This window comes from Anomaloglossus baeobatrachus, chromosome 2 (genome assembly GCF_048569485.1).
Source record: "Anomaloglossus baeobatrachus isolate aAnoBae1 chromosome 2, aAnoBae1.hap1, whole genome shotgun sequence".
NCBI lineage: Eukaryota > Metazoa > Chordata > Amphibia > Anura > Aromobatidae > Anomaloglossus > Anomaloglossus baeobatrachus.
Genome location: NC_134354.1, coordinates 383,023,297 through 383,049,180, shown reverse-complemented (window position 1 = coordinate 383,049,180; position 25,884 = coordinate 383,023,297).

Here is a 25,884-nt window from a genome sequence, read left to right as displayed (position 1 = left end):
TTCCTGGCTTCTCCACTATCTCTCTGCTGATACTCCCTCTATCATCATGGACAACTTCAACATCCCCACTGACACCCACCAGTCGGCAGCCTCCGAACTTCTGTCCCTCGCTTCATCCTTTGGTCTATCTCAGTGGTCCACCTTTGCCATCAATAAAGATGGACACACACTAGACCTTATCTTTACCCGTCTCTGCTCTCTATCTGACCTAACAACTTTCCCTCTCCCCCTATCTGATCACCATCTACTGACCTTTTCAGCCCTGTCCTCCTTACCTGCCCCCCCCTGTCCAGCACCTAACACACCCCCACAGAAACCTTGCACATCTCAACATGCACACCCTCTCTGACTCTATCCTACCTCTGTCCTCCATATCTTCACTCCATGACACAGACAGTGCCACCATTTTCTACAACACCACTCTCACATCAGCTATTTATTCCGTCGCCCCTCTCATGCACGGCAGAGTGAGAAAAATCCATAGACAACCCTGGCACAACAGCCTCACTAAAAAACTTTGGCAAGTGTCTAGGGCTGCTGAGCGGCAGTGGAAAAAAACGAACTCTCAGGAAGATTTCACGACATTCAAAAATGCAATTCACACATTTTGTTCAGCTCTCACCGCTGCCAAACAGGATTACTTCAGAACCCTCATATCCTTTTTAACACACAACCCCAAACAGTTGTTCAATACTTTTCCCTCCCTCCTTCACCCACCACTGCCCTCTCCAACCTCCCCCATCTCCACAGAAGACTTTGTCACATATTTCAAAGATAAGATCGACCAAACAAGGCAAGTCCTTTCTGTTCAATCACCACAACCCCTTCATATAACAGACCACTGCCCCTCCCCCATAAACTTCCTCCCCACCATCACTGAAAGAGAGCTCACACACCTCTCGAAAGCGCACCTCAGCACCTGCACACTTTACCCCATCCCATCCCCTCCCCAAGCTCACCACTCTCCTTATTCCAGCCTTAACCCATCTTTTTAACCTATTTTTAACCTCTGGAACCTTCCCTTCTGCTTTTAAACATGCAACAATCACAGCCATCCTAAAGAAACCTCCCCTCAATCCAACCTCTACTACCAGCTATCGCCCCATATCATTACTCCATTTCGCTTCAAAACTCCTGGAACAGTACGTCCATGCTGAACTTTCCTCCCACCTCTCATCTAACTCTTTCTTTGACAACCTAGAGTCCGGCTTCCGTCCACATCATTCTACTGAAACTACCCTGACTAAAATCACAAATGACTTACTTACTGCCAAAGCTAACAGCCACTTCTCTATACTCCTCCTTCTAGACCTGTCCTCAGCCTTTGAAACTGTCGACCACTCCCTCCTATTACAGATCCTCTCTTCCCTTGGTGTCAGAGATCTTATCCTCTCTTGGATCTCTTCATACCTTTCCAACCGCACTTTTAGTGTCTCTCACTCCCACACAACCTCTTCATCCAGTCCTCTCTCTATTGAAGTCCCTGAAGGCTCAGTCCTGGGTCCCTTGCTCTTTTCCATCTATACATTTGGCCTGGGACAACTCATAAAGTCTCATGGCTTTCAGTACCACCTATATTCTAATAACACTCAAATCTACCTCTCTGGCCCAGATGTCACATATCTGCTGTCCAGAATCCCAGAGTATCTATCAGCCATATCCTCCTTCTCCTCTCACTTCCTAAAACGCAATGTGGCCAAAACTGAACTAATCATATTTCCTCCATCTCACCTACACTTCCTAACTGATCTATCTATTACAATAAACAACATCACGCTCACCCCAGTATTCAAAGTTTGGTGCCTCGGAGTGACCCTCGACTCTGCCTTGTCCTTCATACCACACATCCACTTCCTCACCACCTCCTGCCATCTTCAGCTCAAAAATATTTCCAGAATCCATCCTTTCCTCAATCTACAAAAATGCTTGTGCATGCCCTCATAATCTCCCGTCTTGATTACTGCAACATCCTCCTCTGTGGCCTCCCTTCTAACACTCTCGCACCTCTCCAGTCCATCCTTAATTCTGCTGCCCGAATGATCCACCTCTCTCTTCACTACCACCCCACTTTTCCTCTCTGCAAATCTTTCCATTGGCTCCCAATCCTCCACCGTATCCAATTCAAACTACTAACACTTACCTACAAAGCCATCCATAATTTGTCTTCTCCGTATATCTCCAAACTCATCTGTTCAAAAATGCCTATAATTTCCAATGACCCCATTGCGTCACCAACGCCGGAGCTGCCGCCTCACCACCATGCCAGAAATGCCACCCGACCAACACCCCACCTACTGTCTCCTCCCCAAAATCCTATAGAATGTAAGCCCGCAAGGGCAGGGTCCTCTTCCCTCTGTACCAGTCTGTCTATTGTAATTTGTATGTGTATTCTGTAAGTAACCCCTTCTCATGTACAGTACCATGGAATTAATGGTGTTTTGTGAATAAATAATAAAAATAATAATAACTCAGCTTACATGACAGCCGAGCCCCTGCTGTCGCAGCCAGGGATGGTCCCATGCCGTCCTTGGCTATTTAACCTCCTAAATTCCACGATCGATATCAAATGGAGCATTTAGGGGGCAATCTTTGCCCTTGCAATGTCATTACGAGGACCCAATGATTGCCATGGTGATCTGAGGTTGTCTTGATGACCTCCGAGTCAACAAGCTACATATACCCTAGAACAGGTCCATCAGAACAGTTCCATATAGGGACTAACTAAAAAAAGTTTAAAAAAAGTAAAAAAAATAAAATTCTAAAACTATTTTTAAAGAATAAAAATGAAAAAAAAGCAGTGGATCTTAATAGTCAATGAAAGTAGGCGAGTCGGGCACCACAGCTGTGCGTGCTAATTTACTCACAGTTATATATAGGGATATAGGGACCAATAAACCTAGGTCCCAGCTTCCAGGAAGGAATCTTCAATTTAATATTCCTGGTAGACAACCACATATAGTCATACACTTGGGTTCCAACCTGGCAAGTGGTTTTCGGTAGCTATACATTTGTATCAATACACACCAGCATCAAAATACTTTGAACCCCTTGTCATATAGAAGAGACCGATGAGGCAAAATGCTCCTTCTCAGGGACTCTTGAAGCTCTATTATCCCAAAAGGTACCAAATTGTAGATGAAAACTATATGCACCAAAGAATTGTGACTTGCCAGAAGACTCCTGGTGACAATTGTTTATAGCACATTCGGCCATTGGTAAGTAAAATGCCCAATCCTTCTCACAGACAAAACACCTAATGTAAGTTTTCAAATTTTGATTTATTTGTTCGGTCTGATCATCCAACTGAGAATGAAAGGCAGAAGAGAAAGACAACTGCACCACCAGTCAAGCACAAACTGCTTTCCAAAATTGTGAAATAAAATGATCTTAGACCAAATTGGAAGAAACCACGTGAAGCTTCATGGTCTCATTGATGAACACCTAAGTCAGAGTCTTGGCATTCGGAAGCGCCGTTAACATGATTAAATGTACCTCCTTACTAAATCTATCCACAACTACCAAAACCACAGTCTTGCCTTCAGATAAAAGTAATTCAGCAATGAAATCCATGGATAAATGTGTCCATGGTCTACCAAGGATAGCCAATGACAGGAGAGATCCAGACGGATAAGCATGTGTTACCTTATGTAACGTGTGAAAATACTACAAGCAGACACATAGTCAACCACATCCTGATGCAACTTTGGCAACCAAAAACGACAAGAAAGGAGGTTTGCAGTTGCTTTACTACCTGGACAATCTGTAAGTATAATATTGTGATGTTCCCCAATTATTTTATGGCACAAATTAGGTAGTACAAATAAACTTCCTGAAGGGCAAAAGGTTTGGAATCCTCCTGAGTCTCCAACACTCCTCCTCCAGCTCTAGGCACAATATGGAGATGACCACCACTTCTGCAAAATGGGGATAGGGTTCACATGATCACTTCCACCAGGGAAGCTCCTGGACAATGCATCTGCTTTGATGTTTTTAACCACTGGACGGTAAGTGACAGTAAAATAAACCTGGTAAAAACAAAGACCATCTAGCCTGCCTACAATTGAGACATTTGGCTCACTCAAGAAATGACAGGTTTTTTGATCTGTGATTACAGTAATGAGATGGACTGCCCGCTCAAACCAATCACGTCCCTCCTCAAAAAGTAACTTAATCACCAAGAGTTTTCTATTGCTATCATAATAGTTTTTCTCGACCAAAGACAATTTCTTGAAAAAGAAAGCACACGGATGCCATTTACCAGGTGATAGATCCTGTGAAAACACAGCCCCAATCCCCACTTCAGATGTATCTACCTCTACGATAAAAGGCTGTGAAACCTCAGACTGGATGACTATAAGTGCTGTAGAAAAACATCTCTTTAATGAGAAACAACCCTGCTGAGTGGAGTCCGATCACTTAGAGAAATCTAAAACCTTTTTTGTCATGTCAGTGAAAGGTTTCACAATTACTGAACAATTCTGAATAAAATTCTGGAAAAAAAGGTAAATACTAGAAAGTGCTGTAACATTTTCAGATTTTCTGGGTGATCCTAGTTAAGTACGGCATGCACCTTCTCAGGATCCATCCGAAAACCCGAACAACAGGAAATTGCACTTTTCAACAGTGAAAAGATTACTCCAGTTTGGCTTACAGTTTAGCTCTTAAAATCTGCCATACCTGTTTTACATGTACCTGATGTGTCTCCATATCGGGTGAGTAGATTAAGATATCGTCCAAATAACCAACCACAAAACTGCCCACCATATGGTGAAAAATATCACTGACAAAATGCTGGAAAATGGTTGGGGCAATAGTGAGGCCAAACCGCATGAACAGACTTGCAAAATGCCCTTCAGATGTAAAGAAAGCCATGGACCCCACAGGGGGGAGGGGCGACATGACCAGAGGGAAGGGAGGGAGTGAGGGGTTAATAAAGTGAATTAAAGGGCATTATGGGCCCTTATAGGGGATTGGTGGAATAGGGTCACTGGAGGGTGGGGAGGGGGCTAGTATATAAACTATAGGGGAGGGGTCTTACCTTCCTTGTGACTCCGGACAGTAAAGGATTCCGACCTGTCCAACGGCATGGCGGACCTCCAGGAACGGGACAGGACGATCCGATCAGCGATGGCGGTGCACGGGGCCCAGGCAGTGCAGTCCCACTTCAGGGCTGCCTGGGTTTCCCCGTCGGCACCTGCCCCTTGTCTCCCCCTCGGCTGCGGGCGGCGTTCCAGGCCCCCCCCCCCACCATCAGGTATTCTCCGGCCGCAGGGGGGGCAAGGAGGCCCAGTGAGAGCCCCCCTCGGGACCCTCCGCGGCGGGGCGGGCAGCGGCTGCTTCCAGCGTCTGCCCCGGCCGCAGGGAGGAATCTCCGGCGAGGCCGCGGCAGCCGCAAAGGGGGGCGTGGCCAGCCCGGGGCCTTCTCCTGATGTCGGGCCTCGGGCTGGAGTGAGGAGCCCAGCGGCGTCTCCCGGCCGGGAGCGAGCCCGGCGACGATCTGAGGCCAGCAGCGGCCTGGACGGAGGCGGGCCCGGCCTGGGGCCTACTTCCGGTCCCAGGCCTCGGGCTCAATTACCAGGCCAGCGGCAGCCCGGGACCGGGGGGCGTGCCCAGCGGTGATCGGAGGTTTGAGAGGGGGCGTGCCCAGCCTGGGGGGCCTGCTCCTGGTGACGGGCACCCTGCGGAGTGACACGGCCCTGCGGCAGCTTCCAAATGGGAGCGGGCCCTGCAATTGAATGAGGCCAGCAGTACCCCCCGTGGGTGGCGGGGGGGGCTGGGCGCAGGCAGCCAGCGGGGGGACCGGTGTGTGCAGGCGGCACCCGGATACCCGTGAGGCTGCGGGGAGCAGGGGGGACGGCAGGAGCCCTGCGGTTCCCGCCAGGTCCCTCAGGTCATCAGTACTGCGCCCGGCAGCAGCGGTCTCCCCCTCCCGGGGAGGACCCGGCGGGATGCCACGGTTGGGGCCCCTGGAGGGCTGGAGGCGACGGTGGGGAGCCCCCTGAGCTCAGGGAGAGGCTCCTCCAAGAAGAGGATTCGGTCAGCGGCGGCCCGGGGGACAGGACGGTCTCGCGGGCTGTCGCCGCACAGGAAGAGACGGATGCCCACCGCCAGTGCCCACGCGGCGGCCCAGGAGGGCGGCCGTGGTGGAGGGGAGGCATCGGCTGCGTCCCCTGGAGCTGGAATGGTGGAGGACGACTACAGCGAGGAAGAAGAGGGAGCCCTCAGGTCGGGGGGACGCATCTGACGAGCAGATGGCGGAGGACGTCGCGGTTCCAATTTCCATTTCTGCGCCACGATCGGGTGAGCTAGCCGTGGATTCGGCATTGCTTGCGGCGCGGGGTGCTAGTTTTGGGGAGGTGGCTGCGGGCACGGCAGCGCCAAGGGGGGTCAGCATTGCTTAGTCAGTTGCTGGGCTTGTTGCAGGGTTTAACGCGCGCGCCGGCGGCAGCAGCGGCCTGGACGGGACGACGGTGGAGGGCGCAGCGTCGGTCAGCAGCGAGGCGGCGCCGGTAGGGACGGGTGCGGTTGGTGGAGTAGTGGAGCCCGCGGGTTAAACAGCGGTAGAACAGGAAAATGGGGATGAGGTGGTGCGTTTGGCGGATAGGGCTAAGTTTACGTGTGCTTTGAGGGACCGTTAGGGGCTCACCTCCAGAGGGAGGTGAGGGACAAGATTGGGAAGGGGGAGTATGTGACGATATTTTCCCTGCTACCCCTGTTAAAAAAAAAAAAAAAAAAAAAATTTAATCTGGACAAGGTGAAGCCGAACGACTCCCAAGAAGGAAGGGGAAGAGGAAGAAAAACGCCGTTATATGCTCATTCCTCGCCCCCCTTTTTTCCAATTGGCTGCAGGCGTTTGCAATTTGGCAAGTGTCATAGGGGAAAAGGAGCGGGAGCACTGCTCGGCTCTGTTTGACTATCGGGATGCAATGGGGGAGGCGTATCGCACGGACAGGGGCTTGCCATGGCTGCGGTATGATGTGCAGTTTAGGCGGCGGAAGGCGTTGCGGCCCGGCATGCGGTGGGACCGTGAGGACATTTCCTTAGGGATGTGTTGAATGGCGGCCCCGAGCCAACCCCTCCCCCCCCCCCTTTCATGGCGGCGCCGGGGGGAACGGGAGCCAGGCCCTCGGGTACCCAGAAAAAGGGATTGTGCTGGCAGGTTGGCGACGGCCGGTGCAAATTTGGGGCAGCATGCAGGTTCGAGCATGAGTGCTCCGGCTGAGGGGGGACGGGTTTTGGTAAAAGGGAGGATGCCAGTGAAAATAGGGGCAATGGCGCCATCTTTTAAATAGGTATCCGGGTGGGGCAGTGGCGTCAATTTTGCGGTTTGGTTTTTTATACGGTTTTCAGATTTCGTCGGCGGTCGAGGCATGGCCTCCGGTTTGTCGTACTTTACGGTCGGCAAGGGACCACCCTATGGTTGTGGGTGGGAAGTTGGGGACAGAGGTTGAGTTGGGCAGGATGGGGGGGTCCATTTGAGAGCCCGCCGTGCAGTAATCTGGTGGTGTCCCGGTTGGGGGTGGTGCCAAAGAAGGAGCCGGATAAATTTCGGCTCATCCAGCATCTTTCATTTCCGGGGGGGTCGTCAGTGAATGATGGCATCGCGCTGGAATTGTCGGCAGTGTACTACGTCTCGTTTGACAAAGCGCTGGACTTGGTGCGGGCGGCGGGATGCGGTGCATTGATGGCAAAGGTGGATGTAGAATCGGCGTTTCGTTTGCTGCCGGTGCATCCGGAGAGCCAGCACCTTCTGGGTTGCTGGTGGGGTGATGAGTTTATGTTGATCATTGTTTGCCTATGGGCTGTTTCAATTTCTGGTTTGTATTTTGAGGCGTTTAGTTCCTTTGCTGAGTGGGTGGTGCGGGACGTGTCTGGGTGTCCTCCATTATCCTCTATCTAGATGATTTTCTTGGTGTCGGTCCGGTGGGATCCATGGTTTGCGCTGGCTCGTTGTTCGCCTTACAGAGAGTGGCGGATAGCTTTGGGTTCCCTTTAGCACAGGATAAGTCGGAGGGGCCGGCGACGGTTATGCGGTAATTTTTTGTTTTCTTTGGGGACTGAGATTGACTCTTTGGCTATGGAATGCAGGCTGCCGGAGGGGAAGATGGTGGCCTTGTGGTGAGTGGTAGCAGCAATGCTGGCAGCACGGAAAGGGCGGCTGAAGGTGGTGCAGTCTTTGCTCGGGAAGTTTGAACTTTGCGTGCAGGATTATGCCAATGGGGCGGGTGTTCGCCAAGATTTTGGCGGCAGATAGGGTAGGCGTACGGTCCCCGACGCATTTTGTGCGGGTCACGCGGGAGATCAAGGAGGATTTTCTGGTTTGGGATGTTTTTCTTGCAATGTTTTAACGGCCGAGCCTTGTGGTTGAAGAAGGTGGTGCCCAATGGTGTGCTAGAACTGTACAGGGACGCGGCCGGGTCGGCAGGTTTCGTCACCACTTTTTCAGGGACATTGGTACGTTGGGAGGTGGCCTGAGGAATGGCGGCAGGTTGGTATGGTTAGGAATCTGGCCTTGCTGTGGTTATTTTCGATCGTGGTGACGGTGGAATTGTGGGGGGTCGCAATTTTCGGGATGTAAGTGTGCGATCACTGCGATAATCAGGCGGTGGTGCATGCGATAAACAGCTTGTCAGCAGAGTCCGGACCGGTAGTGGCTTATCTGCGGCATTTGGTGCTCAAGTGTTTACTGTGGAACGTTCATGTGGTTGCGAAACACGTGGTGGGGGTTGATAACGGGGTGGCGGACGCTTTATCTCATTTTCAGTCCACAGGTTGTGGGAGTTCATGCCGGGGGGCAGACGAGATCGGAGCAGTGTCCAGAGGACTTGTGGAGCCTGGTGAGGCATTGATTGCGGGTTTCATTAGGAATTCGGTGAGTGGCAGGAGATGCTGGGAGTTATGTTTGGTGACGGGCGAGCAAATTACTTGTTGGCGCTACTGGCACTAGTGAGCGAGGATTTCAGGGCTGGGAAGTCGGCATCAGCAGTGATACTTAGGGTGGCGGCTGTGGCCTTTTTTGGTTGAAGGTCAGGGGTGAGTGGGGCGTGTCGCGGAATTTTGGGGCGGCAGGCCTTGAAGGGATTTTTCGAAAAAAGGGCGAAGGAGCGGGACACTAGGTGGCCCATTTCTTTGGTTTTGTTATGGCAATTGGTGGACGGTTTGCGGGAAATTTGTGTCTCAGTTTATGTGAGGGTGCTTTTGAAACGGCTTTTGTGTTAGCCTTTTTGGGGCGTTGGTGAGCCCTTCCAGGTTCAGGGGGGGTGGTCTGATGTCCGAGGTTGTGGCATTGGTGGGACGGAGAGTAGAGTGTCAGCTTAGGCGGTCCAAAAACAGACCTGATGGGTCGAGGCAGGTTGGTTGTGATGGATGCGTTGTGCCCGGGGCAGTTGGTGAGGAAGTTTTGCGGCTTGGGGGCGGTCCTCCGGGCCTGCTGTTATGGCACGTGGATGGGTCTTGGTTTGTCTCGTTACCAGTTTGTGGCCGTACTGAGGAGTTGTTTGCGCTGTACGGGGGAATGCTCGGGAGATTATGGGCCTCATTCCTTCAGGATCGGGGCGGCTGCGGAGGCTTCGCGTTGTGGCCTGGGTGATGACATGGTGGGACGAATCGGTTGGTGGGAGTCTTATCGTTTTTCGGGGTTATGTGCGCCCACAGTTGTTGTCCCAGTGAGGGCTTTATGGAGTAGTTGGTTGTGACTTTGTCGGGGTTTCATGCTAAAAAATTGGTGTTGGTGGGGTTTGTTTTGGTAAAGTTTTTGTGGTTGTAGGAATCTGCCTGATATGGATTCTGGGGCTCTCCTTCGTGTTCTGGGGGGCCCGTTGGGCCGATGCTCGCCTGAATGGTCGGCAGTTGGGTGGACAGATCGCTTGCGTTGGTCAAGTGGTTCGGTGTGCGGGGCATGGAATGGAGCGGGGTCGTGACGGAGTTTGAATACTATTGCTGGGTGGATAGACCTCCGAACGTGTTGGTTTTTGAACGTGGGGGGGGAAGTGACTTGGGAGTGCGGGCATCACGTGATTTGATCTGGGACATCAAGATGGATCTATTGCGTTTATGGACCAGGTATCCGGGTTTGATAGTGGTATGGTCGGATTGTGGCCACATTGGTGTGGAGGGGGGCACGGTCAGTTGAGAAGCTGAATCGCGCCCGGGATCATGTGAACAGGGTGGTTGCGCGTTTCGTGCGGAGAAACGGCGGTAGTGTAGTATGATGTGCGGATCTGGAGTCGCCAAAGTGGCAGTTTCGAAGGGGTGATGGGGTTCACCTTACTGAGATTGGTTCTGATCTCTGGGCCTTGGGTTTGCGTGATGGTGGAGCAAGCCTTGGGTGTGTGGCGGGTCCAGGCCACGTAAGGTGTCACGTGTCCTGTCCTGTGGCGGGGGTAGGTCTGGTCCAGAGGCGGTTGTAAGGGATTGGTGGCTGGACTGAGAGGCACTGTCTTGGTATGGTGTCTCCGGGTTCCGGTAAATTGCAGGCACAGGGTTCTGCAAGGTTTGGGGGGTATTAATCCACGGGGTGATTAATACCTCATCTCTGGGTCGGAGTGTTGCGGCCAGGGATATTGGTGGAGGAAGTGGTTTCTGGACCGGGCCTACATGGGGTTACATGTACAGTTATTATTTATGTGTTACCTATTATTTGTTTGGGGTCGCCAGTTGGACGGCGCCCCCTTGTGTTAGTATGTTAATAATAGGTAATAAAGGCTGCTGTGGCCAATTTGTTTAACCAAGTCACATGCAGTCGGTGTGTTATTTATTAGGTTAAGTGGGTATACTAACCATCACGACCGGAGAATCCTTCCTCAGTGGTCAAGAAAGCCATGGACCCCATAGGGGGGAGGGGCGACATGACCAGAGGGAAGGGAGGGAGTGAGGGGTTAATAAAGTGAATTAAAGGGCATTATGGGCCCTTATAGGGGATTGGTGGAATAGGGTCACTGGAGGGTGGGGAGGGGGCTAGTATATAAACTATAGGGGAGGGGTCTTACCTTCCTTGTGACTCCGGACAGTAAAGGATTCCCGCCCACCCGCCCTTGTGTTTTGCGAGTTCGTTTTGGCTATGTTTGTTTTTAAAAAAAAAAGAAGAAAACAAAATGAGAAAATGGAATGATGCGGTTTAAAAAAAAAAAAAAAAAAAAAAAAAAAAAAGGGGAATACAGGTTAAGAGTCGTATGTTCTGTCGCAGCAGTGGGGGTAGGTCTGGTCCAGAGGCGGTTGTAAGGGATTGGTGGCTGGACTGAGAGGCACTGTCTTGGTATGGTGTCTCCGGGTTCCGGTAAATTGCAGGCACGGGGTTCTGCAAGGTTTGGGGGGTATTAATCCACGGGGTGATTAATACCTCATCTCTGGGTCGGAGTGTTGCGGCCAGGGATATTGGTGGAGGAAGTGGTTTCTGGACCGGGCCTACATGGGGTTACATGTACAGTTATTATTTATGTGTTACCTATTATTTGTTTGGGGTCGCCCGTTGGACGGCGCCCCCTTGTGTTAGTATGTTAATAATAGGTAATAAAGGCTGCTGTGGCCAATTTGTTTAACCAAGTCACATGCAGTCGGTGTGTTATTTATTAGGTTAAGTGGGTATACTAACCATCACGACCGGAGAATCCTTCCTCAGTGGTCATGAAAGCTGTTTTCCATTCATCCCCTTATTTGATTCTAACCAGCCCCCTTAAGTCCGACTTGGAGAACCATTTAGTTTCCACAATTTGGTTGAATAGATCCCAGATTCAGAAGAAGAGGATATAGGTTTCAAACAGTAATCTGGTTCAATTTCTGAAAATCCAAACAAGGACGGAGACCCCCACATTATTTCTTTATGAAGAAGAACACTGCCATCACGGGCGAAGTGGAGGTTCTATGTCCCTTCTCCAGACTCTCAGCAATTTAATATTTCATGGCTTTTCTCTCTGGACCAGAAAGATTATACAGTCTGGATTTGGTAGTTTTTCTCCAGAAAGCACATGACTTTGGCATAGTGGAGTCCCGGTGACCCCCTACTTCACCTCTCTTCCCCCACCATATTAACTTACCCACTACGACATAACCACAGGCACGAAGCTGGATGAAATGGCCACAGGAGCTTTTATTTAAAACCTAAATAATAAAAATAAACATTAATAGGTGTGTGGTCCTCGAAGCCCATAAGTCTGGTGATTAATTAATACCCAAGCATTACCCTCCCCCTGAGCCAACTTACTCCCAGCCGCAACCACCATCTCGGGAGCACCAATGTAAAAGGGGAGGAGGGAGGGTTAAACCCCCACAGACGGGACCTGACAATCCATAGCCGGCACTCCCCCAAAATCACCAGACCACCCACCAGACCAAGAAATTAAAGGGATCCACATCTCCCTGGACCCCAATCCAATTTACACCAACTTCAAGGACCTACCCCAACTGCCACAGCCACCATGACGCTGCAAAACATTCAATAAGGGAGGGTGGGCGGGACAATCCCCAGGGGAAACCGCGGGCCAAAAGATCCCCACCCCAGCTAAAACTTATATACCCTAACAGTCCCTATAACACCACCCCCTTCCCCCTGGTCACTTCCCCCCCCTGCCAAGGTCATGCTGGCCTCCACCCACACCCAGGGGGTGGGGGAACCCAGCCGTGTACTTGACTTGTCATAGTGGAGCAATTTAATATTTCATGGCTTTTCTCTCTGGACCAGAAAGATTATACAGTCTGGATTTGGTAGTTTTTCTCCAGAAAGCACATGACTTTGGCATAGTGGAGTTCCGGTGACCCCTACTTCACCTCTCTTCCCCCACCATATTAACTTACCCACTAGGAAATAACCACAAACACGAAGCTAGATGAAATGGCCACAGCAGCCTTAATTTAAAACATAAATAACAAAAATAAACATTAATAGGAGTGGGGTCCTCGAAGCCCATAAGTCTGGGGATTAACCAATACCCAAACATTACCTTGCCCCTGAACCAACTTACTACCAGATGCAACCACCAGTTCAGAAGCACCAATGTAAAAGGGGAGGAGGAAGAGTTAAACCACCACAGACGGAACTCGAGAATCCATAGCCGGTGTCCCCCCCCAAAATCACCAGGCCACCCACCAAACCAAGAAATTGAAGGGATCCACATCTCCCTGGACCCCAATCCAATTTATAACAACTTCGAGGACCCGCCCCAACCGCCACAACGAGAGCACTTTGACCCCTCAAATGCTCGAGACCCCCCGCCAGGCAAAGCCATGGCCCTCTCTATACCTTCTCGGATCTCCAAGGACCATAAATCCATCCCCACCACATTCAGGTGGACCCCGTGAGCTAGCCAATAATCCTGATCCACCGCCTCCAACTCAAAATGACGTACAGCCACCCCACCATTCCTTACTACAAAAGCCGAGATTGCACGATTAATCTTAATCCGGGTCTTGTTAAGCCTTTTCACTGACTGTGCCTTACGCCACGTCCGTCTCGGGACTATCTCTGACCAGACCGTCCGAAGTCCAGGCAGGGACACCCAAAGCTGCAACAAGTCATGCTTAACATCCCGGATCAGCTCTCGGTCCACCACCATCCCCACATCGTTTCCCCCGACATGCAACCCCAAAATATCAGGGGCACGATCGAGGCAAACCACCATATGGACTTCAGGTAACACCCTCGCATGCCCCGAAAACCCAACCACCTGATCATCCCTGCACTCCTCGCAAACTCTAGCTGCCTGCCTTCCACACAGACATCCACCCGGATCGCTGCCCAATGCACAAACGAGTGGCCTAAGATCCACACCAACTGAGTAACTTCTCCTGCAAAACAATGACAAAACCATGACAGAACCGAAAACAAGCCAGCCACAGTCACAAAAAAAACGACCCACCTAATCTACTGCACCATGAGGGTGCACGTAGCCCTGATACCTCCTGGACCCCCAGTGACCAATCCTCTGCACTATCTCCGGGCTCAAACCGCACACAGCCGCTTCAGTAGCCACTCCAGTCCTGAAAGAATGCGGCGCATAACAACCCGGATCTAGACCAATGGCCTCGACACACCTGAGAAACACCATCCTAAACTGATAATTTGATAAAAAAGGACCATCCTTATGACAAAGCAATGGCCCATCCGCCCGGGGCCCCTGATCCAAAAACTCCCATAAGCACCGCACTGGACACATCTCCGAGCCCGGGATGACCCCAAGCATCACACGCCTACCCTTGTCGGCCTGATCCGTCTTTGACCTCCTAATCAAAAACTCCCCTCCTCTGTCAAATAAAACCACATCCCAGGCCTGAACGCCCCCACGGCCATGTCGACTGACCGCAACCAGCTCCCCAATCCTAAGGGCACGAAAAAACGCAAATGAAAATGCCAACCGAAACAACAACACCTCAAAGCTCGAAGTACACACAGAACCCAATTGCACCCCCAACCGTTCCAGCAAAGCAAACGACACCGGCTTTCTCCGGTCTAACCTGGACCGACCCCGACAAAAACCCTTTAACGCTCGCCGTACCAAAAAATGTTTAGTCAAACCAGGTCCATTACGCAGCTTGAAACCAAAAGCTAAGCCTGCCACCAACCTACCCACCTTTGCCGGCGACAAACCCCACACTGCCCACTGTCCAACCCCCAACAACAATGCACCTACCTGGTCCTCCTGCGATCGCAGCAAACCAAAAGACCCCACCCAATCCTCCCACTGTCACCAAACCTGCTGATAAGCAGTCCAAGTCTTCTCAGCTAAGGAATACTTAATCAAATGTCCAACAGCCCTGATACCACACTCAAGAGTTCGGCAGGGCATTCCAATCCCACGGCCATAGCCCCAGGGTCCAATGGCCTGAAACGTTCCCACTGAAAACGAGAAAGAGCATCAGCAATGGAATTCAGCTAACTTGGTACATGAGAAGCAGTCACACAAGCATTTATTGACAGGCCAACACCAACCTCCTGGGCACCCTAACTAACGGGGGTGAGGAAGCCGATATATTATTAATCGCCATCACCACCCCCATGTTATCACAGTAAAACCGAGTCCGCCAATTACGTAACTGCTCCTGCCACAGTGTGACCGCCACCATAATGGGAAAAATCTCCAACAGCGCCATGTTCTTTAGCAAACCCGATGAACGCCACTTGTCAGGCCACCGCTCCGCACACCACTCCCCTCCAAAATATGCCCCAAAACCGTGACCCCCAGAAGCATCCGTAAACAAATCCAGCTCCGAATTGCCCACCTGAGTCTCCATCAACAAAGAGCGTCCATTGTAATCTGCCAGAAACTTGCCCCAAACGTCCAAGTACACCTTGACCTCCTCCATCGAACATAACGGTGCGGCGCGACTACCCCAGCCGTGGCACTAGCCAGATGACGCATAATAAAAACCCACCCATAGTCATCACCCGGCATGCAAAATTAAGCCTACCAAGCAAAGATTGGACCTCCCGTAAAGGTAAGTTTCCTGACCTTCAGGGCCCGAGCAACTTCCTCCCTGAGGACCACCACTTTGTCCACTGGCAGCTGAAATTCCCATCTCTCGGAGTCAATAACAATGCCAAGAAACGAAATACATGTCGCCACTCCCTGTCTTCCCCGGTGCTAATGGGATGCCGAAATGCCCCACCACACACTCTATCGTCGCAAGAATATTCTGACAAACTAACGAGTCACCCGGACCAACACAGAATAAGTCATCCAGATAATGAATAACCGACTCCAAACAGGAGACATCTCTTATCACCCATTCCAAAAACGAACTAAAGGATTCAAACAGTGAACAAGACAACGAACAACCCATGGGCAGGAATCTATCCACAAAATATGCCCCCTCCCAAAAACAGCTGAGCAAACAAACTCTATCAGGATGAACCGGTAGTAAGAAAAACGCTGATTCCACATCGATCTTTGCCATCAGAGCCCCACTGCACACCGCCGCACCTATTCCGCTGCCTCGTCAAATGACGTATACACCACCGAGCAAACCCCGGATCAATCCCATCATTTACTGAACCTCCCCTTGGATACGACAAGTGGTGAATAAGGCAAAGCTTATTCGCCTCTTTCTTCGGAACAACCCCCAAAGATGAGACTACCAAATCGGGAAAAGACTTGGAACTTAATGGCCCTGCCATGCGACCCAACAACACCTCCTTCCCCAACTTTTCTCCAACCACCTCAGCATGCTGGTTCGCCACTGCAGATTCTTAAAATTCCATAGCCCGGGACACACCACTGATGTAATCCGAAAACTCAACTCAAAACCGCTAATCAATAGCTCCACCTTCTCCCGCTTAGGAAACCTATTTAGATAGGGGAGCTTCGCGTGAAGTCTCACCGGTGTCTCCCCCTTTTGAATTAGTGGGCCCTGACTTGAGTTCATTGCACCGAAAACATTTCGAGACCCCGTGAGAGGTTCCGCTACAGTGGCCCTCATTAAACAGCCAGCACAAACCTTGCTTTTGGGATCCCGACTGCCCCATTGCTCCGCCGCCAAAGTGCTGCCCTGAGCGCTCACCTGCCTGGCCGGTGGACGCAGCCCCCCTGAAAGGATTGCCCATACCTCGTCGGGGCCATGACCCTCAACCAAAGACTGATGTCCTTCTGATCGTCCTACCTAATGGACGGACGAATAGCTTTTCACTGACGGAACTGCTCATCATATCTCAGCCATGCTTGTCCCTCATAGACCCTGTAAGCCTCTCCGATTGAGTCCATATAGCAGAAAAGATGCGAACAATTGTCCGGTGGCTTTTCCCCTATCACGCTGGCCAAAATTTCAAAAGCTTGCAACCAATTCGTGAAAGTCTGCGGTATTAGCCGCCACCGCCACTTTTCCTCATCCTCCTTTTTATTGTCATCCTTCTTAGGCTTGTCCAAATTAAATTTTTCCAAAGGCAACAGGGAAAATATTTCGCCGTATTCGTCCCTCCAAATTTTCTCCCTGACCTCTTTCTTCAAATGCGACCCCAGCGGCCCCTCAAAGCACACGTACACCTCTTCCCGTGCCTTATCATCCAAATGAATCCTGTCCTTCTTCTTCTCAGTCTGAACCGAAACTGAAACAGGCTCCACCACCTTGCTAACACCCAGCGGACCCGCCGCCGTTACCCCAGCACCGGAGACCCCCGTACCCAACCATTCAGACACACAACCACCCATCGCCCTACCACCCTCCAGACTGGCCAGCAACTACCTAAGCTCAGACAACACATCCACAGCCCCCTCTGAGCCCGACGCATCCCCCCGTCTAACAGACATCAAACTAACCCCAACCTCAGACACCACCAGACCCGACAAAGGACCCTGAACACCAGTTATCAAGGGAGACGAAGAAAACATAGATCCATACTCACCAGGCTGGGCAGGAGCTGTGATCCCGCCAGCCGAAACTCAGGAATCCAACCGCCCAATAGGATCTGCAGTTGGTACGATGCCCTCCAGCCGTCCATCCTCTCCTCCCTCGATTGGCGACATTAGTCTCGAATTGGCCTGTCCCGGACCCCATCCCATCCAGGCGAAGCCCACACCACTGACCCTGGTACCAGACTGCCAGGCTGTTGATAAGAACCGGGGCCAGCCAACCCCATTCAGCTGTCCTCTTTCCCGGAAGACTGTCGCCCTTGAGACACCTCTATCATGAGTAAGCCAGGTCGCCCAACAGGTGCATCGCCAGCATGGCCCGCCGCCGATCCTCGATCCTCCAGATGTGAAGCAGCAGTAAGCCCCCCCTCCTTGCAGGCTGAGGCCTACCTGCTGCCGCTGACCTCTGCCGTGCTCCTGAATTCCTCCCAAGATGGGGGCAGCTCCCACGGCAAGACTGCTCCCCCATCACCGGAGGTCCTGTGACGGGCTTCTGTGCCACCGCAAAGGCCTCACCGTCACATCATTAGACAGCCCCAGCTCCAGCCGAGGCCTGCGAGCAGGACGCACCTGCAATGCTGAGGATCCCGGCGCTCCAGGAGAGAGACGCTCCGGAGGCCGGGACCTGTACTGTGGACATCCCAGTGCTACTGGAGAGGCCGCCCTGCCAGGTCAGGTGATCCACAATTCCCCCGACCTGGAACCACAAGAAGGTTGCGCCTGCAGCCTGGCTGGAACGGAGGTGCCCGCTGCCGCACCGCCGCTCAGTATGGCCCGAAAATGCTCCTCCAGCCACCCAGGAGGGTGGCGCCTGGCTTCTGCCTGCAGCTATTCCCAGAGGTCTCCATCGGACACCAATCCAGGTACGCCTCAAGCCGACACAATCCCCAGGGGAAACTGCGGGCCAAAAGATTCCTCCCCCACAACTAAACCTTATTTACCCTAATGGTCACTATAACACCACCCCTTCCCCACTGGTCAGCTCCCCCCTGTCAAAGTCATGCCTGCCTCCACCAGCACCCGGGGGGTGGGAGGTTCCAGCCGTATACTTTAATGGAGCAGTTGTATATGTGGAGGCAAATCTTCACATCCCCTCTCTGAAAATACCTGCTCAAACACATAAAAATACAGATAAGGTCTCTGTAGAGCCTGTAATCCAAAATGAATCTCCGGCACTGCAATTAGAGAAGCAAGAACACAGTCTGGGTTTCTTTGGTGCTTTTTTATTGTAAAAGAAAAAAGTCTGTCTCAACGTTTCGGTCTCGATGGGACCTTTATCGAGAGTTATATCAGACTAGGTAAAAGGGAATACAAAGAAAATATTACAAAAGGTAAACAATACATGGACATAACTTGAACACAATACATGATATGGTTCAATTACTCAAGTTTATACACAAAGTGCATAATGTAAAGTGCATGATACATGTATCTGTGTCTGGATAAATATTTTATGCAGAGGTGTCAATATGTACATAATACCCAGTAACAGAATGACAATAATCCAAAAGCTGGTGAGTACTATAAGGCAATTTATAGTATATGCATGAAGAGATGACAAGAACGGGGAAAACAATTACACATACCTAAGGGATTAGAGTTAGTATACGGATTGCACCAACAAGGAACCGTGTGGGTCATCACAGAAAAGATAAGGAAGTAAGTGTGAGCACTAGATGAAAAGACAAGATGTCCATTAAGAAATCATACAAATCCCATAGTACATAAATTTCTATCAGGTGTATGTGGATACCTGTGACCATATAATGAAATATCAAAGTCAGCCGGTGGGTGTTGCCAGATGAATCATACAGTGGTGTTCTACGGGGGTAGGGGACCACAGTCCAAAACTGGATGAGGGATAGTAAAGAGTAAAGGAGAGAAAAGAGGTGGGGGGGAAGGGGAGAAGAATGTTTTTATATGTTAAGATGATATATGGGATTTGCAGCCATAAGTCATGAAGAAGGCTCTTTAAATAAGGCTATTTGAAAATAAGATTCTTTAAAGTGATACCTGCCGGGTAGGGGTCAAGAGCCCAGTAAGTACTATACAGTCATATCACCTGTTTGATCCAATAGAAAACAGCCTAATGGAAGAAGTGAAAAACAGAAAATTACTGTATGATAAGGTGGAATCTGCATGAGAGACAGGGGACAACACTATCTACCTGTCAGAAAAATGGTGGAGAAGGTATACAGTTGGTATTGTTATCAATATCCTAGACAGGATCTGTTTAGAGGTAGCAGGGAATGCCCTGTTAGGCAGCAACGGTCTCCTGTACTTGCTGTAGGCTCCTGTATTTCCGGGTGGCGAGCATATATATTCTATGTGCAAAAGAGAAGAGTTTCAAGGATGAGAAGTGATGTGAGACATGCAATGAGATATCAATGTAGTACCATAGAGAGGGGTAACTGGCATAAGGACAGGCCCTGTGTTGCAGGATGTTCCCAAAGGGATACTTAAAGAAAGAACAGAAATACCTGGGTGTAAAGATGAAAACAAAGATCAAAGGATCAAAAGATAGTAGATGGAAAAATTGTACCTTAAGGTGAGTCGGTCAGAGAACCCATGGGGAGCATAGGGGACCTGTATTTTTAAAGACACAAGAGGGGGTTAAATGGAGGAAGGGTCTCTGGAAACATGCATGGTGCTTGAAGCGGTACAGACCTGCGTCCGGTAGAGATTCTGGCTGGCTGCTACAAAGTCTATGGATCAATGCTGCCTTAAATGGTGGGGATAACGACCGGAGTGGCAGCAGGTGAGCTTACTTCCTGGATGCCAAGTGGAACGCAAACAGGGTCAGGTGGAACGCATGGTGGCGCATGCGCAGACCGGAATGAGTCCGCGCATGCGCACAGCCTGGCAGGGTATGTGTGAGGAAGTTGGTGGTGAAAGGTGGAACTGCGGCGCTATACCGCACCTGCGCAATAGAGACTATGTGTTACTGCAGGGTAAGGTGATAGATTACATACTAACCAATGTGGCGTGAGGAAGATAGTGCCGTTCAAGTGACCGCTGGAAGAGAAGGGTGAACCAGTGGTGATGAGTGATGAGCAGGTTTCACATGGTGAAAGGAGCCTGAAAATAGGAAAAATATGTTAGTAAACCTAATAAAAAGGGGGGACAATGTGAAACAAATAAGTATATTAAGACCACAGTAAAACATAAATGTCATAAATCATAAAATACTCTCCTATAGACATGTGTCACAAGTCATGGCTATGGATATAAAATATAGTATATAGGAAATACTCACAAGGACTAACAAAAGAACCAAAAATGCAGAATCTTAAACGGATAATTGGAGTACAAAGAATATCAGAAGTGGACTTCAAATTCCCAATTCAGACCTCGGGGTTCAAGAGTGTCCAGTGTATAAATCCAGAATGCTTCCCTTTCTTTTAATCTGCGGACTCTATCACCTCCCCTACGCATCAGTGGGATGTGTTCGATGACCTGGAATCTGAGTTGGGCCACTGTGTGTTGAAAAGTGTCAAAATGGTGGGGTATGGGCAGTAAAAGTTGCTTGCATCTGATCGTAGATTTGTGTTTGCTAATGCGGTCCCGGATATGCTGGGTGGTTTCCCCCACATATCCGAGACCGCATGGACACTTAATCAGGTATATTACAAAGGAAGAATCACAAGTATGGTATCCCTTAATGGAGACGTTTCTGCCTGTATGAGGATGTGTGAATCTATCGCCTTTGGTGAGGTTATTGCATTGGAGGCAATGCAAGCATGGGAAATTGCCTGTTTTAGGAGGTCCCAGGAAGGTCTGACGTGATGGAGTGGATGATCCTATGTCAGCCCTAATCAGGCTGTCCCTAAGGTTCCTGGCTCGTTTGTGACAGAAAATTGGGGGCGTGCAGAACTCTTTAATGGAAGGGTACGCCTTCTGTAGCAGTGGCCAATGTTTCGAGATTATACCTTTAAAGATTGGAGCAAAAGGGTGGTAGGTTTGGACGCAGTGGACCCGTGGGGTGTTAACGCTGATATCACGAGTGCGAGTGGATCGGTTGAAGGCTACAGTGGAGGGGTAGCCTCGTGAGATGAATTTATCGCCCATCTCACGAAACCGGGTTATTTGTTTCTGGGGATCAGAGGCAATCCGTTCGACCCTTTTATGCTGAGAAATGGGTAACGACTTTTTTATATGTGGAGGGTGGCAACTCGAGTAAAGTAAGAGGCTGTTCTTATCAGTGGGCTTGACATAGAGGTCTGTGGTGATTGTCCCATCCGGGGATAGGATGACAAGAGTGTCCAAAAAGTTAATCTGGAAAGGGTCACTGTGTATCGTAAATGTAAGCCCCGGTCGGAAGGAGGAGATATCATGATGAAAGGTATCAAGGGATTGAGAATCACCATGCCAAATGACAAAAATGTCATCAATGTATCTCCTCCAACCGATGGCATGTCTTGTCTAAAGTGGATGATTGTACACAAATGTGTCCTCGAAATGCGCCATGTAGATGTTAGCGTACGGGGGCGCTACATTAGATCCCATTGCTGTACCACGTTGTTGTGCATAAAATTGATCCTCGAAGAGGAAAAAATTATTCCCTAGTACAAGTTGCAAAAGGTCAATGCAAAAGGAATGTTGTAGGGGAGACAGTGTCCCGTGACGTTCCAGGAACCAGTTGACGGCTTGGATGCCGTCACTGTGTTGTATACTCGTATAGAGACTATCTACATCGAGAGTTACAAGAAGGCAGTTGGGAGGTAAGGAGGTGAGGGACCTGATGTGAGAAAGGAAGTCCGATGTGTCCTTCAGATATGATGGGATAACAGGAACCAGAGGTGTAAGAAATTTGTCTAGGGTGATGGCCAATGGTGAAAGAATAGTCTGTAGAGGCTACAATAGGTCATCCCGGGGGTTGTTGTACATTTTTGTGGATCTTGGGTAGGACGTAAAAGACAGGTGTCACGGGGTTGGACTTAATGAGATACTCCGCTAACTTCTTATCTATTGTGCCCTGTAGCAGGTGATAATCAACAATATCTCTGATATGTTCACGAATTTGAGGGGTGGGTTCCCTGGGAACGGGTAAGTAAGTTGAGCTGTCGCGTAATTGTCTGTGTATCTCTGAGAGATAATAGGTTTTATCAAGGATAACGATAGCGCCCACTTTATCAGCTGGCTTGATTATAATGTTTTTATTATCCCTGAGTCCCTTGATGGCACTGTCTTCCTCAGGGGTGATGTTATGTCGAATCCTATAATTACCTTTATCAATATCCCTCAATGTATTATCAATGTCAATGGAGACCAAGGAAATATAAGTCTCCATGGGATGGTATGACCTAGGGGGATGAAAGGTACTGGTAAGACTAAGATTAAGGTTTCGGAGACAAAAGGTGCCAGGGCACTGGTTCATACTGTCAGTGGATGTGCCACCCTCCGAAGAGGCAAAGTGGGCTCTAAGTCGTAGGCTTCTGAAGAAGCGTCTCATCTCTTGGTCTAACTGAAAGGGGTTAAATTTAGGAGTAGGGCAGAAAGACAAACCTTTCTGTAACACCTGGGATTCAATATGTGAAAGGTTATATGATGAGATGTTATAAACCAGGTTATCAACAGTATTATCAACTATAGTGGTCCTACCTGTGACCGGGTCTGTATGCGAGAGAAATGGCCTGGTTTTCCTCTGGCTCCTCCTCGTTTTTCTCCTGGGGGGTGTCTGGCCTCTAAAAACGGGTAGATGACGTAGGATGGGAATCGCTATCTGAACCCGAGGAGGCCGAGAATTGGTAATAATTGGGGCGGCGAGGAGGATTGGTGTCCAGGGAACGCCACCTGTAGACACGATCTTTGCTATAATCCTCCTGATCCCTGATGAACTTTAATCGTTTCCGTTCTTGTAGAGTTTTCTGAAAGGTATCTATGGACTCTTTCGTTTTCTGTCTCAGTTTGTCCCACTCTGCACCATTTTTCTGACAGGTAGATAGTGTTGTCCCCTGTCTCTCATGCAGATTCCACCTTATCATACAGTAATTTTCTGTTTTTCACTTCTTCCAATAGGCTGTTTTCTATTGGATCAAACAGGTGATATGACTGTGTAGTACTTACTGGGCTCTTGACCCCTACCCGGCAGGTATCACTTTAAAGAATCTTATTTTCAAATAGCCTTATTTAAAGAGCCTTCTTCATGACTTATGGCTGCAAATCCCATATATCATCTTAACATATAAAAACATTCTTCTCCCCTTCCCCCCCCCTCTTTTCTCTCCTTTACTCTTTACTATCCCTCATCCAGTTTTGGAATGTGGTCCCCTACCCCCGTAGAACACCACTGTATGATTCATCTGGCAACACCCACCGGCTGACTTTCATATTTCATTATATGGTCACAGGTATCCACATACACCTGATAGAAATTTATGTACTATGGGATTTGTATGATTTCTTAATGGACATCTTGTCTTTTCATCTAGTGCTCACACTTACTTCCTTATTTTTTCTGTGATGACCCACACGGTTCCTCGTTGGTGCAATCCGTATACTAAAGCTGGGTTTACACACTGCAACATCGCAAACGACATCGCTGTAATGTCACCGGTTTTGTGACATTACAGCGACCTCCCCAGCGACATTGCAGTGTGTGAAACCTATCAGCGACCTGGCCCCTGCTGTGAAGTTGTGATCGCTACAAATCGTTCAGGACAATTCCTAGGTCCTTTGTTTCCCGCTGTGCAGCATGCATCGCTAGCAAGTTTCAGTGTGTAAAGGGGACTTTACAGCGACTCCGCGGCTCTGTCTGTGTAGCGTCCTGATTAGCGGTCACCGGTGAAGGATTCACCGGTGACCGCTAATCCCCCGAGTGACTGAAGTGTCCCCCCCTCTCTCATACTCACCGATCCTCGATCACCGGCGCTGCACGGCGTTCACTCTGCTCCAGCGGCTTTTCCTTTTTTGAAAAAGCCGGCCGCTCATTAAACAATCTCGTATTCCCTGCTTTTCCCCGCCCACCGGCAAATATGATTGGTTGCAGTGAGACACGCCCACACGCTGAGTGACAGCAGTGTCACTGCACCCAATCACAGCAGCCGGTGGGCGTGTCTATACTGTGCAGTAAAATAAATAAATAATTAAAAAATCCGGCGTGAGGTCCCCCCAATTTTAATACCAGCCAGATAAAGCCATACGGCTAAAGGCTGGTATTCTCAGGATGGGGAGCTCCACGTTATGGGGAGCCCCCCAGCCTAACAATATCAGCCAGCAGCCGCCCAGAATTGCCGCATACATTAGATGCGACAGTTCTGGGACTGTACCCGGCTCTTCCCGATTTGCCCTGGTGCGTTGGCAAATCGGGGTAATAAGGAGTTATTGGCAGCCCATAGCTGCCAATAAGTCCTAGATTAATCATGTCAGGCGTCTCCCCGAGATTCCTTCCATGATTAATCTGTAAATTACAGTTAAAAAACACACACACACCCGAAAAATCCTTTATTAGAAATAAAAAACACTAACAAATTCCCTCATTACCAATTTATTACCCACAACAAAGCCCTCCTTGTCCGGCGTAATCCACGGTCCTCCAATGTCGCATCCAGCTCTGCTGCATGCAGGTGACAGGAGCAGCAGAAGACACAGCCGCTCCTGTCACCTGCATGCAGCTAATGAAGAGAACCGTGTGATCAGCTGAGCTGTCACTGAGGTTACCTGGATCCAGCGGTGGCCGCGGGTAACCTCAGTGACAGCTCAGCTGATCGCGCTACTCACCGCCGCTCCGGTCAGCTCCACGCAGCAAATGAGGTGAGTAGCGCGATCAGCTGAGCTGTCACTGAGGTTACCCGCGGCCACCGCTGCATCCACCGCTGGATCCAGGTAACCTCAGTGACAGCTCAGCCGATCACACGACTCTCTTCATTAGCTGCGTGCAGGTGACAGGAGCGGCTGTGTCTTCTGCTGCTCCTGTCACCTGCATGCAGCAGAGCTGGATGCGACGTTGGAGGACCGTGGATTACGCCGGACAAGGAGGGCTTTGTTGTGGGTAATAAATTGGTAATGAGGGAATGTGTTTGTTTTTAATTTCTAATAAAGGATTTTTTTGGGTGTGTGTGTGTGTGTTTATTTACTGTCACTTACAGATTAATCATGGAAGGAATCTCACCGCACGCCGGATTTTTTAATTATTTATTTATTTATTTTACTGCACAGTATAGACACGCCCACCGGCTGCTGTGATTGGGTGCAGTGACACAGCTGTCACTCAGCGTGTGGGCGTGTCTCACTGCAACCAATCACATTTGCCGGTGGGCAGGGAAAGCAGGGAATACGAGATTGTTTAATGAGCGGCCGGCTTTTTCAAAAAAGGAAAAGCCGCCGGAGCAGTGTGAACGCCGTGCAGCGCCGGTGATCGGGGATCGGTGAGTATGAGAGAGGGGGGGAAATCACCAGCAAATGAGGTGACTAACGCGATCAGCTGAACTGTCACTGAGGTTACCCGCGGCCACCGCTGCATCCACCGCTGGATCCAGGTAACCTCAGTGACAGCTCAGCCGATCACACGGCTCTCTTCATTAGCTGCGTGCAGGTGACAGGAGCGGCTGTG